The sequence below is a fragment of the Calypte anna genome, chromosome 1 (assembly GCF_003957555.1).
Source record: "Calypte anna isolate BGI_N300 chromosome 1, bCalAnn1_v1.p, whole genome shotgun sequence".
Classification (NCBI taxonomy): domain Eukaryota; kingdom Metazoa; phylum Chordata; class Aves; order Apodiformes; family Trochilidae; genus Calypte; species Calypte anna.
This window is the reverse complement of record NC_044244.1, coordinates 6,869,897-6,880,988: the sequence shown is the minus strand read 5'-3', so window position 1 is coordinate 6,880,988 and position 11,092 is coordinate 6,869,897.

The following is an 11,092-nucleotide window of genomic DNA, read 5'->3' as shown; positions in this document are numbered from 1 at the left end:
CCTTGATTTTCTTGATGTTTTCATTCTTATCATAGAATCATAGAATCATAGAATCCTTGGGGTTGGAAGGGACCTCGAAAGATCATCTAGTCCAACCCCCCCTGCCAGAGCAGGGCCACCTAGAGTACATCGCGCAGGAACGTGTCCAAGCGGGTTTTGAATGTCTCCAGTGAATGTTTCTCCTATGACATGCCTTTGGAATGATGCTATACTAACAAGATTTTGTGCAAAGGTATGGTTTTTAATATTTCCAACTGCCTTTTCTATGCAAAAGAAATGAAATTAATCAGAGTTCTGTGCAGGCCCTGTGTGTGAGCTCACAAGGGAAATGATGAGTACAGATGATGAAGACAGGGATCTTGGTACCAGCAGAAACAGTGGTGTAAGGAACTGGATAAAGGGGAAGCAGCCACCACTCACATGAAAAATAAAAATAGGATTGAGGGGCTGAAACATGATGGGTGGTGGAGTTCTTCAAACACGACCTCACCAAGCAGTGCTGGCATGAGTGGAATATGTGGCTGATGGGGTTGGGAACTACTGAGCCAGCAAACCAGCCTCCCATTGGCCTTGCACAACTGATCCAAGGCTCTGTGAAATGAGGGCATCCTGCTTTAAATCCAGCAGATCTGGGAAAAGGTGTCTTTTGGGGCTGCCAGGTCAGGGAGATGTTCCTCAGGATGACCCAGTGGCAGGGTGGAGCTGTGTGCACTGAAGTGATCTCTTGCTTTCCACAATGTTTTTCCTTGCTGTCTGGAAGATTCTTCTTACTTTCAGAATCTATTTTCTTAAAATACAGATTAAATCAGAGCAAAACTGTGTTTGAGGGCTGTGTTGTGTTCTTTCTGCCACTCAGAAATTCTGGTGGTGGCTGCATCATTGAATACCCCACTGCAAAACAGTGAACCTCAGCTCTTTTCCACCCCTCACACTCAAAGAAGGTGCCAAAACAGCCCCAAAGGCTGCACTGATGGGCTCTTGTGGCTCCTTTTGCTCTGTTGCTCTGCAGCTCTGGAGGTCACTCAGGTGAGACAGGAGATCAGGTGCATTCCTTGTCCTTAACCCACAGGGCTCAAAATCTTCTCCCTTGAGGGGCTGCCCAGGCAAGCAGCTGCAAATCAAAGCTGCTGCAGTCAGTTCATGCATGACAAGATAACACAGAGGGGAGGGTTTTGTGCTTCCTTTCCCTGCTCCTGTTTCTTCCTGTGCTTTTTAAACACAGGAAGGTTTCAGCACACTTACTGTGTTGGTCCTGAACCCTTGGTGGTGGGGTGAGCTGTCTGGGCTGTGATTCTCACCTGGAGACAGATGGGTCCTCTCAGTAGTCTCTGATTTGACCAGAACACCAAGAGGTCTGACAAGAGGGAGACATTAGGACAGACCTCCAGCCCTGCTCAGTGGGTGATTTGGAGTCTCCTCATTACTGCATCTCCTCCCATATCCTCTCTATAACCCTGGCATTGATCCTGCTCTTGGGGAGATGTCTCTCCAGACTTGGACTTTCTTTGCATGCTGCATGGGCCTGAGTGACTGATTTCCAGTGAGTTGGAGGCCCCTCTGTTGACTCTGCTGAGCTTTGGCTCACAGCCTGGCAGATGCTCTCCTTGGTATTTCTGTGAGGAGTTGGAGTACCTTGTCTGGACTTGGAGTATCTTGGCTGGTTCATGGCACAGGATTCATGGGGAGATTTCTCTGCCTGGTGTTACTGATGTAGCTGAGTTGACTGCAGAGGGAGCTGTCACCACAGACAAGAGCTACAGGTGTCCCATCAGTTTCCCAGTTTCCAGACTGAATTCCTCTTACTACAGGTGGGAGAGAAAGGGAAAAACTTTGACTTAGTTTAAAAAAAAAATATCTGCATCTCTGCATATGGATTTAGTATTAAATTTCCTCTTTCAAAAGAACAAATCCATCAAAGACCTCACAGATCATCTAACCTCAGCAATTTTCCCACTGGATGAGACAATCCTGCCTTACAACATGCTGAGGATGCTCCAGAGCCTGGGAAAGACTAAGCTTAGGCAAACTTCCCTGGGCAATGCCAAGGAGTCTGATCTCTGCCCCCTGAGCTGGCAGAGCCAGAGCCAGCAGGGCTTCTTGGCTCCTTCTCAACAAAGCTACGTGCTCATGGGTGTCCCTGGGACAGTAAGGATGTACAACCACTTCCTTACAGGCTTTTTGAGCAAGGGATGGAGTCCAAGAGATGCTTCATCCATTGATGTGGATGTGACCTTCTGGGGGATTTCTCTGGTAAGTGCTTTCTTGCTGCTGTTCCAACCCATCCCAGCCAGCTGAGATTTTGCTTCTTGAGAAGCTCCAGGACATGCACAGGGGAGAGGAAAATCCAGGTGCTGTGGCAGAGCTCCATCCTGAAGCTGTGCTGGGCACCAAACTGGGCTCTTGGTGATGTCTCTGCTGTCAGAGTCACCATGGAAAATCCAAACCCAACTTCTCAGCTGGACACAATCCTATGGCACTCCCCTCACCCCCTTTGCCTGCACCCAGCTTCCCACCCTGGGTTGTGTTCACATGCATGGGCTGCATCTGTGTGTGACCTCCTGTGGCTTTTCCAGCTGAGGTTTAACCTTTTTTTGGATGAAGCTTCAACACCACCTGAAGCTTCATAAGCAAGGGGAGGTAAATTGTCCTGTGTGTGAGACTCTGCTCTCCCTGCCTGGCAGAACAGGGTTGTGTTTGTAAACTCCTTAAAATGAATGGGAAGTCTCCTTCGTGTCTGCTTTCCCTGTCAGGTGTTGGGAGGAGTCTCCTTTCTCTGCAGCAATGGTTCCATTCTCTGTTGTGCTTGAGTGTATTTTCCCTAATTTAAATCCCAGATAACTACTCCTGCTCCAGCAGCAGCTCATGGTAAAGTTCTTATTTCAGTAAATTGTATCATTTCCTACAAAAATAAAAAAATAAACTTATAATTTCAATCCCTATTTAATTTTCCCTATTTTGTTTCTGCTGTGAGGAGGCTTCTCACTGATTCTCCCTCAGATGCTGTCTGGAGCTGCTGATTCCTGGCATGGCACTGTCCTGTCAGGTCCCACTGATTCTGGAAACAAATGAAGTTATTTCATTAAGAGTGTGTTTTAATTTAGTCCCAGCTTGGAGGGATAAATTTCTTATTGCTCTGTTTGCTGTAGATGGTCGGGTTCACACACTGGGGGGTATGTGTGTGCCCCCTAAATTGTAGTGCTGTTATAGCTAATTGCATGGGACATCTAGAAAAATTATTTCCAACTAATTTAGTGTGTTTCTGCAGTTTAGATCTTTGCACTATGTTCACTGTCCCTCAACTGTTTCTTTTTTTAAAGCAGAATTCACATTTAAAAAAGAAGGATGCAAAATAAGACCCAGTTGCTTGCCCAGCTATCTGCACTTGGGTAAAACCTCACTGGTTAAGAAACTTTTTTTTTAAGGCTTGACATTTCACATGTGTTGAAACCAAATGCTTCTTGGAGCTGGGTGGAAGACAATAAATACAGAGAAGATGCTTTGGACTGAGTTTGTGTGCTATTTTCCAGACTAACAGCTCAGAAATACCAAATTTAGTCTGACTCCTGACCTTGCTGACAGTGGTTGCATGCTCAGTGCTTTGATATGAAGACACTTGAATAGGTGCCAAAGGAAAGATTTTGAATCCTGGCTTTGGCTTCTAGTGCTGCAGATCATAATCTGACTTCATACAAGAGAAGTAGGGGGGAAGCAAGTTTAATTAACTACACTGTAGTTTTTCCAAGTTGATTTGACTCTTCATAAGCTCTTTCCTACTCCGAGGCATCCAGCTTCTGCTCAGGCACAGAGTATACTGAGTAATTAAAACATTCAGTTTGCTCATGGCATCCCCAAAACTCTACAGAGCAGCTGTGGATCTGAGGATCATGTCTGGGCTCTTCCTGTGCCCTTAGAGAGAGATTTAAACTCATTTGGCCTCAGAACTGAGTGCCAGGAAGGAGCATGCTTAGAGGCAGTGCTTCATCTCCAGCTTTGGAGCACCTTCTGGGGATGCCTGACTACCATAAGTGATGTGAGGTTGCCCAAAACAATTCTGTGTCAGATCTAAAGTGCACCAAGTGTCTTTTTCAGTGCAGCCACCCACATTCCCTGTGTCTCAGATAACCCAAGCTCTGCTTCCCCTTCCAGCCTGTGGCTCCCATCATGTGCTCCTGGGCCACATGGAGAGGGGTGACCAGGGCAGTAGCTGTGGTTGTGCAGCCAGGGACATGTGAGGAGCCCCTGAAGCCTCACAGCTTCCCAAAGTGGGAAGCAGGGGTGTTTGGGGAGGGTGTGGATCAGGGGGCCACATTTTGGCTAGGGGTACATTCTAACATGGTCAGTGTCTGAAAAATTACTGTTACAAACTGGGTTTTGTTCACACCTATCATTTTTTTGTTAACACCCTTGTTTTGCTATCCTGGTGAATTCTGAAGATGCTTTCACCTTCTATGAATTCATTCCTGCCAGGCAAACATTTTTATTTTCTTGTAAAACTGCATGATAAACAGTTGACCAAAATTTAATTTCAAGACATTATTTTTCTCTGGTGATGACTGTCCTTGGAGCAGGAGTCTGGACTTGACACCCCAGAAGTGGCATCAGGCAACACTTGTGGAGCTCCCCTGTGCTCTTCAGTCTTTCCAGTGGAGAGAAGTTTTTAATGGTTTGAATTCAGCTTTTGAAAGAAGATGAAGAACATTTTAGTTGTGAGATGGGGATTTCTAACAGGGGGTTGCAGGTCAAAAGAGAAGGTGAGCAGAAAATTTCTATTTTATGTGCTATGTGAGGTGCAACTGAGGAAGCTGAACCATCAGCATCTCTTCTCTTACACTGAGAAACCAGTTTTGTTCTAATTTTACTGAATTATTTCAACTTTTCCTTGGTTTCCTGAGTCCACCCATCAAACTTTTCCATGGGCTGCTGGATTATGAATCCCAGGGTTCACCTTGTCATGGAGAAGGCAGACACAATGTTCTCCCATCCCCTGCTGATTCATGGCTCCAGAGCAAACAAGAGATCAGATTTCTGAGAAGTGGGAAACCACCTCCAGATACAGCTGTCAATATTTATTTAGCTGCTAAGCCCCACCAAAGCCTTCTTAACTAAGATCTAGTTGCAAAATAAGTGGCTTGATGCAACTGTCTGGATGCAGAGTAAGAACTGTGATGAACACACACTCACCTGACTTCTCTGCTTCCCACTCTGATTGCTGGTAATCTGAGATCAAACTGAAGTATTGCTCTAAGTCACAAGTATCCATGATCCAGGATATTTGAGCTGTTTTCCACTGGCCATTCCTAATCAATGTGGTAATGAGTGCTGCCCAGGTTCCTCACCCAGAGAGTAAACTCTCACTGCTGCTCCACTGGCGCTGAGGACATGACCCAAGAGCACCTAGAAAAAAGAAGTGGCTGAAGTTGGACACACAAAAAATATGCAGTGACTTCTGCTTCAAACCTGGCAGCAATGCTAAATCATGACCTTACCTTGTAAGTAGGAAGAATTTTTGGCCTTTTTTTTTTGCTGATTAGGCTGCTTCTTGCTGCCTGCCTGCCCTCACTCTCCAGACAGCTTCTTCACTCCCCTGGAAAACTGCAGAGGAGCTCTGCAAGCTCCTCCTCCAGCTCTTCTTATTGCAATTCCCACCTCACAGATGCCAAAATTGATTTAATCCACACACCTTGCCACCCTTCAGTGCAAAGCAGCCCAGCCAGGGCCAAGTGACACCTGCAGCTGTTTAGATGAATCCAACTGAATATTCATGAACAGGAGCAAAGTTTATCCAGCACCCATCTGTGGTGTCCTCTGTGCACAATACATTGATCTAGTGAGCCCTTTGGCTTATTTAAAGTCTAGTTTTGTGTGTGGGGATTTGTAGCTTTTTATTTGAGTTAGTGTTGGTTCTACTTTCCAGCTGGAGGCTTTGAAGAGACAATGGGTTAATGGGTATTTTTATGAACACGTGGCCAAATGGATGAACTTATGCCAGGAATCTGCAGGAAACACTGTGTCCAAAGACAGTGGTTTTGAAGTATTTTTTGTTTGGTTGGTTGGTATTAATTTATTTGGGGTTTTTGGTTTTTGTTTGTTTGTTTGTTTGGTTGGTTGGTTTTTTTTTGTTTGTTTGTTTTTGTTGTGTTTTTTTTGTTTGGTTGTTTTTTTTTTTTTTTTTTTTGTTTTTTTTTTTTGTTGCTTTTTTTTATTAATGCAAGCTGTTTGGAAGAAGCAAGCAAAGATCATGCAAAGAAAAAGAATTAATCTTTAAAGTGGCCTCTGCAGACCAGGATGGAAAACTTGTGCCTGACCATCAGCTTCTGAGGAGCCAAATTCGTGTTCTTTTGGCCCTCTATGCAAGAAGCTGTCCCAAATGCTGCATTACAAAATCACTTTCAGCTAATACAAAATAGTTGCACTGGAGCTGAACAGCTGATGTACTTCAAAAAAACCCCTGACCTACAAAAACAGATTTGCTGTGCTTATTTTAAGTAATCAAAGAAAAATGATGATGAGAGATGTGCTTTACTTCTTGATTATTTTGTTCTAATCTCTCTCTTGATATACTTTCTGGCTGATGCTCTATTAATGTAAGGTTATTAATAATCTTAATAGAATCATTATTATAGATGAAATTAATTAATCTATTTTAATAAGATTCAATGCATGATTATGTTTTTAAGGCTTCTAACATTCTTTTTTCATGCTTCACTGAAGCAGAGTCATGGCCATTCCCATTGCAGCAGGTGCCCCTCAAAAGTTTCCCATTTTGGGATGGAGAGCAGAAGTTTTGCCAGGTCCATGTGTGCCCACAGGGCTTGGTTGCATTTTTTGGCTCTGATGGCTGCTGTAGTTCACAGGTGCTCCAAATTATATTGACCCCATTGCCCCTCTTGTGATTTTGATTATATTTGGTAGTGTCTAGGGTATGGACTTTTTTTTCTTAAAGATTCAATTCCAGAAATTCTCTGGTTCACATGAGGATTTCAAGAATTAGAAAAAAAATGGGAAACCAAAATGCTACCTGCAGTGTTTTGAAATATTTAAGTTTGTGTCCTGGTTTGGGCTAGGATAAAGGTGATTTTCTGTCTTGTACTTTTGCTTTTAGCTAAGTCTCTTTAAGTAGTTGCACTTGCTGAAATTAACAGCAAGTTTCTCAGACAGTGTGTGCTTCTAGGACTGATAACACTTGATGTTTATAGTTACTGCTAGAGACTGGTATGCAGAGCCAAGGACACTGCTCAGCTCTGAGGAAAACATTTTACCATCCAGGAGGATACAGAGGTCCCACCTGAGCCCTCCTTTGGGAAGGAACAGACAAGATAGATGCCAGAATTGACCAAACAGAGTATTCCATCCCATATACGTCACACTCAGTATAAATTTGAGGCATCACGAGGGCCGAGCCAGATCTTTTCCGGATTTCCCGATTTCCTGCTTCCCTTCCTTCTCTCGGCATCCTGGAAGGATCCCGTCCGTTCGTCTGCCTGTGGTCCTGTTCCATGCCAGCCCATATCTGTGTGTTCCTGCCTCCGGTTCCCGACTGCTGCCGACTCCAGGAGTCCAGCCTGGACTTTCCCAGGGCTGCCCTGCAGCCTCGGTGGTGACGTGAGAGTTATTGGGGGAGAGAGGGGAGGAATGTGGTTTCCATTTTCCTGTATATTTGTATATATTTAGTAATTTTATCTATTTATCATTACTGTTTCATTAAAGTTGTGTAGTTTAGTTTCCAACCCATAAGTCTCTCTCCTTTATTCTCTCTCCTTTCTCTATCAAGGAGAGAGAGATTAATAGAGAGCGTCTGTTATTCGGTTTAATTGCCGGGCCAGAGTTAAACCGTGACAGTTTGAAAAAGCAGGACCCACCCTCAGAAAAAAGAAAAGTAAAATTTGGATTCTAAAACTTCAAAACTATGAGAGGGAAATGAAAAAAAAGAATCCCCTTTCATTTTAGTTTTAGCCCTTGTGATTCTTCAGGCTGGTTTAATTGATGTGGTGAGGTCCATTCATAATATTCAGCACTTGACAAAGCTGCTGCTGGATGATTTTGTTGACAAGAAACATGCACCCTCTGATATCTAACCATGTGCTTTGGCTTGGGACCTTTCCAGATGTTCAACTTCAGTCTTCAGCAATTGTTTCTATTGCTGTGTGAAACAGGATTTCCTCAAAGAGTTATTCCATGCTTTATCTGAAAACTAAGGAAATATTCAGGTCACCTTTTCCAGAAATCTCCCTTGCAGGCTGAGACCTGGCACGGGGAATTCCCCCCCAAAAACTGACTTTTCAAAAGCAGGGGAAAAAAAAAAAAAAAAAAAAAGAGAGAGAGAGAAAGCATTTATTGCCACAGTTCCCAAGTGATTTCTGGGCAGAGACCCCACACTGAACTGCAACCTTCTCTTAAGAGCAGAGCAGCAGTTTCAGGGATGAAAGAGCACTGAGGTGTTGGGGAGGGCTTTATGCAGACTCACCCAGTCTAACCACAGCTTTCAGGTACTTTATCACCACTTTTATCAATCTCCTCATGCCAAGTAAACCAGACTGACAGCATCAGGCAGGCTTAGCACACAGGTCATACAAGTGCTGTCATGCGCTGGCAACTAAATGATGCCTTCATTTTAGGAATTAAAACCTGTGGCACATGCGTGCTGCTGGTGCAAAGGGTGGGCTCAGCCACAGGAGCACCAGGTGTCATGATTTGCCCATCATGGGCTCCCATCCAGCCCTGGACCTCCTTTAAGTCTCCCTGTTTACTCCAGCTCTCTTGAGAGGAGGAAGCTGCTAATTTTATGCTCATTTATGTTTGGTGTCACATGTCCTGTCCTAAAATCAGCACAGCCAGCATGTGCCAAGTGATCTGGAGCACAACACAGCTGCTCACCTGGTCAGCACACCCTGTTGGCACTGCAGCCTGCACTGAGGTCACTTATTGCATGTTTTCACATCTTTGCTACCCCCCATGCTTCTCCCAGCCCCTGCCTTGGATTACCAGCCCAGACCCATCTGTCCTCCAACCTTTAGCTGCTCTGGGGAGAAAGAAGGAGCAGTTACCTTTTCCTCTCCTTTCTCTTGATTACTCTCCTAACCCTTGTCTGTGCAAGTGGTGTGGGTACCTCAGAACCAGAGCTGCTCCTCTCTTGCCCTGCAGTCTATGAAGACAGAACAGAAAAATAGAATATGAGCAGTTGTGCTGAGAAGGAAGACATGGAGCACATTGATAGAGCAGCAAGTTGGGCTGCCAGGGCTGAGCTGTCAGGCAGCCTGCAAACAGGGCAAGTAGGAAAGTCTAAAAAAATAATCTAACAGCAAGGTGCAAACTTAGCAGTGGAAATAATTGTCCTGGGGAAGCCAGGTCCTGAGAGACATTAGGGATTTCCTTTCCCTCTGCATTTGCTGGTTATCCTAAAGCTCAGTTTTTGCATTTTTGGCTAAGGAACCATGGACAAAGGTTATTTTGCCATGTCTGAGCCACTGTCTCATAAAAAGAAATGAGCACTGATCATCCAGGCTGTTTTTTCATCTAGCAGTGCAGGACCCCCAGTACTTCCTGCATGGGCATCTGAGGGCTGTTTTCAGGGCAAAATGATGTGTAATCTGCAACACAGCTTTGCACTGGAAATCAGAAGGAAAGTTTTACCTGCGCTCTTGTTCCACACACATTTAATTTTGGGAGGGAAAAGCCAGGCAACAAGTGGGTTGGGAATAATAAAATGATGTGAAGTGGCTGGGTGAACCTCACTTGTTGGGGCACCAGCAGGTGACAGGCCAGGAAGCTGTTGCACAGGCTCTGCTCTGAAAATCTGACAGGAAAAATAGGAAGGTCCTTTATTAGCACATTTATTGTGAGAGGGTATTAAGCTTTCATTAAGCTGGCTTTACTTAAGCATTAATTAACCTAACCTGCTTAGTGCAGAGAGAAAATGCTAAAGGTTTAATTTTTTCCTGTAAGTGTTTGTTGAATCCAAGGAAAGATAAAGTGTAGCAGCAGGGTGAGGTGCACTAAATTAACACCTCAGCAGTAGCTGAGGGCTGAAGACAGTCAGGATGCTTAATGTACCTAAAACCCAACCCTGACTTCGTAGGAGGCTATTATGAGGGAAGCTGGATATTTTCCTGCCCATTTTCATATCTACACAAGGCACTTTGTAGCTAGAGAAGCAGCCTTGCAGACAGAACATTTCCTGGCTGGGGAACAGGCTGATTTACTAGCTTACTACTCTGCAAATCTTAATAATGGCTCTGAGAATGCACTTTCAGCACTATATTTCCAGTGCAGTTTTGCTTAATGATTTAGGGCACATGGCAGCACTGCTGGCTTGATTCACCAACTGTGCTAACAAGTGCTGGCAGTGGTTTCTGCAATCCTAATCCAACTCAATGCTTTACACCTAATGGTGGTGTTAGGGCAGACTCACACCCCTCAGCTTGCTGAGTGCCCTCTTGCCAACACAGCCTGGCAACCAGTTGGACCTCTTTGGTGCAAGGTTGGAGGTCTTTACATCGTGTTCCCAAAATTGGGACAGCTTAAGTGACAGCACAGGTACAGCTGGGTTTGTCAGGTCATGCCTGAGCTGCTTCTCATGGGTGTCTGCCTCTGCTTTTGTCCCCAGGTATTGGTGGAAATGGATTACTAGCTCTGTATGGGCTGAAGACCCTGCAGGCTGCTTTGGCACAGTGCACTCACATGGCAGCATCTCCCAGCAGGTAACTCCTCCCCTGCCTGCTTCTGCTGGGCTGGAGCCATCTCTGGAACAACATTATGTCCAAGAGTAGACTGAGGGACATAAACCCCACCACAATCTCCCTCTCTCCTCGTTTACTGCTGGGGTTTAAACAAAGCAATGAGCCTTCATTCCTTCATCCTGTTCCAGAATCACACAATTGTCAGAGTTGGAAGGGAGCTCTAAGTCCATCAAGTCCAACTCTCCCACTCAGGTAGGATCACCTAGAGCACATTTTTGCAGACAAGAATGAATTTAGCATCTTGCTTCCTAGGCTCCCATAGAGGCTCCATCATTCCTACATAGCACAGCTCTGTGGGTATTTATGAAGAAAAAGCATTGCCTCACCTTGGACAGTTTAATTTTTGCTCCTTTTCA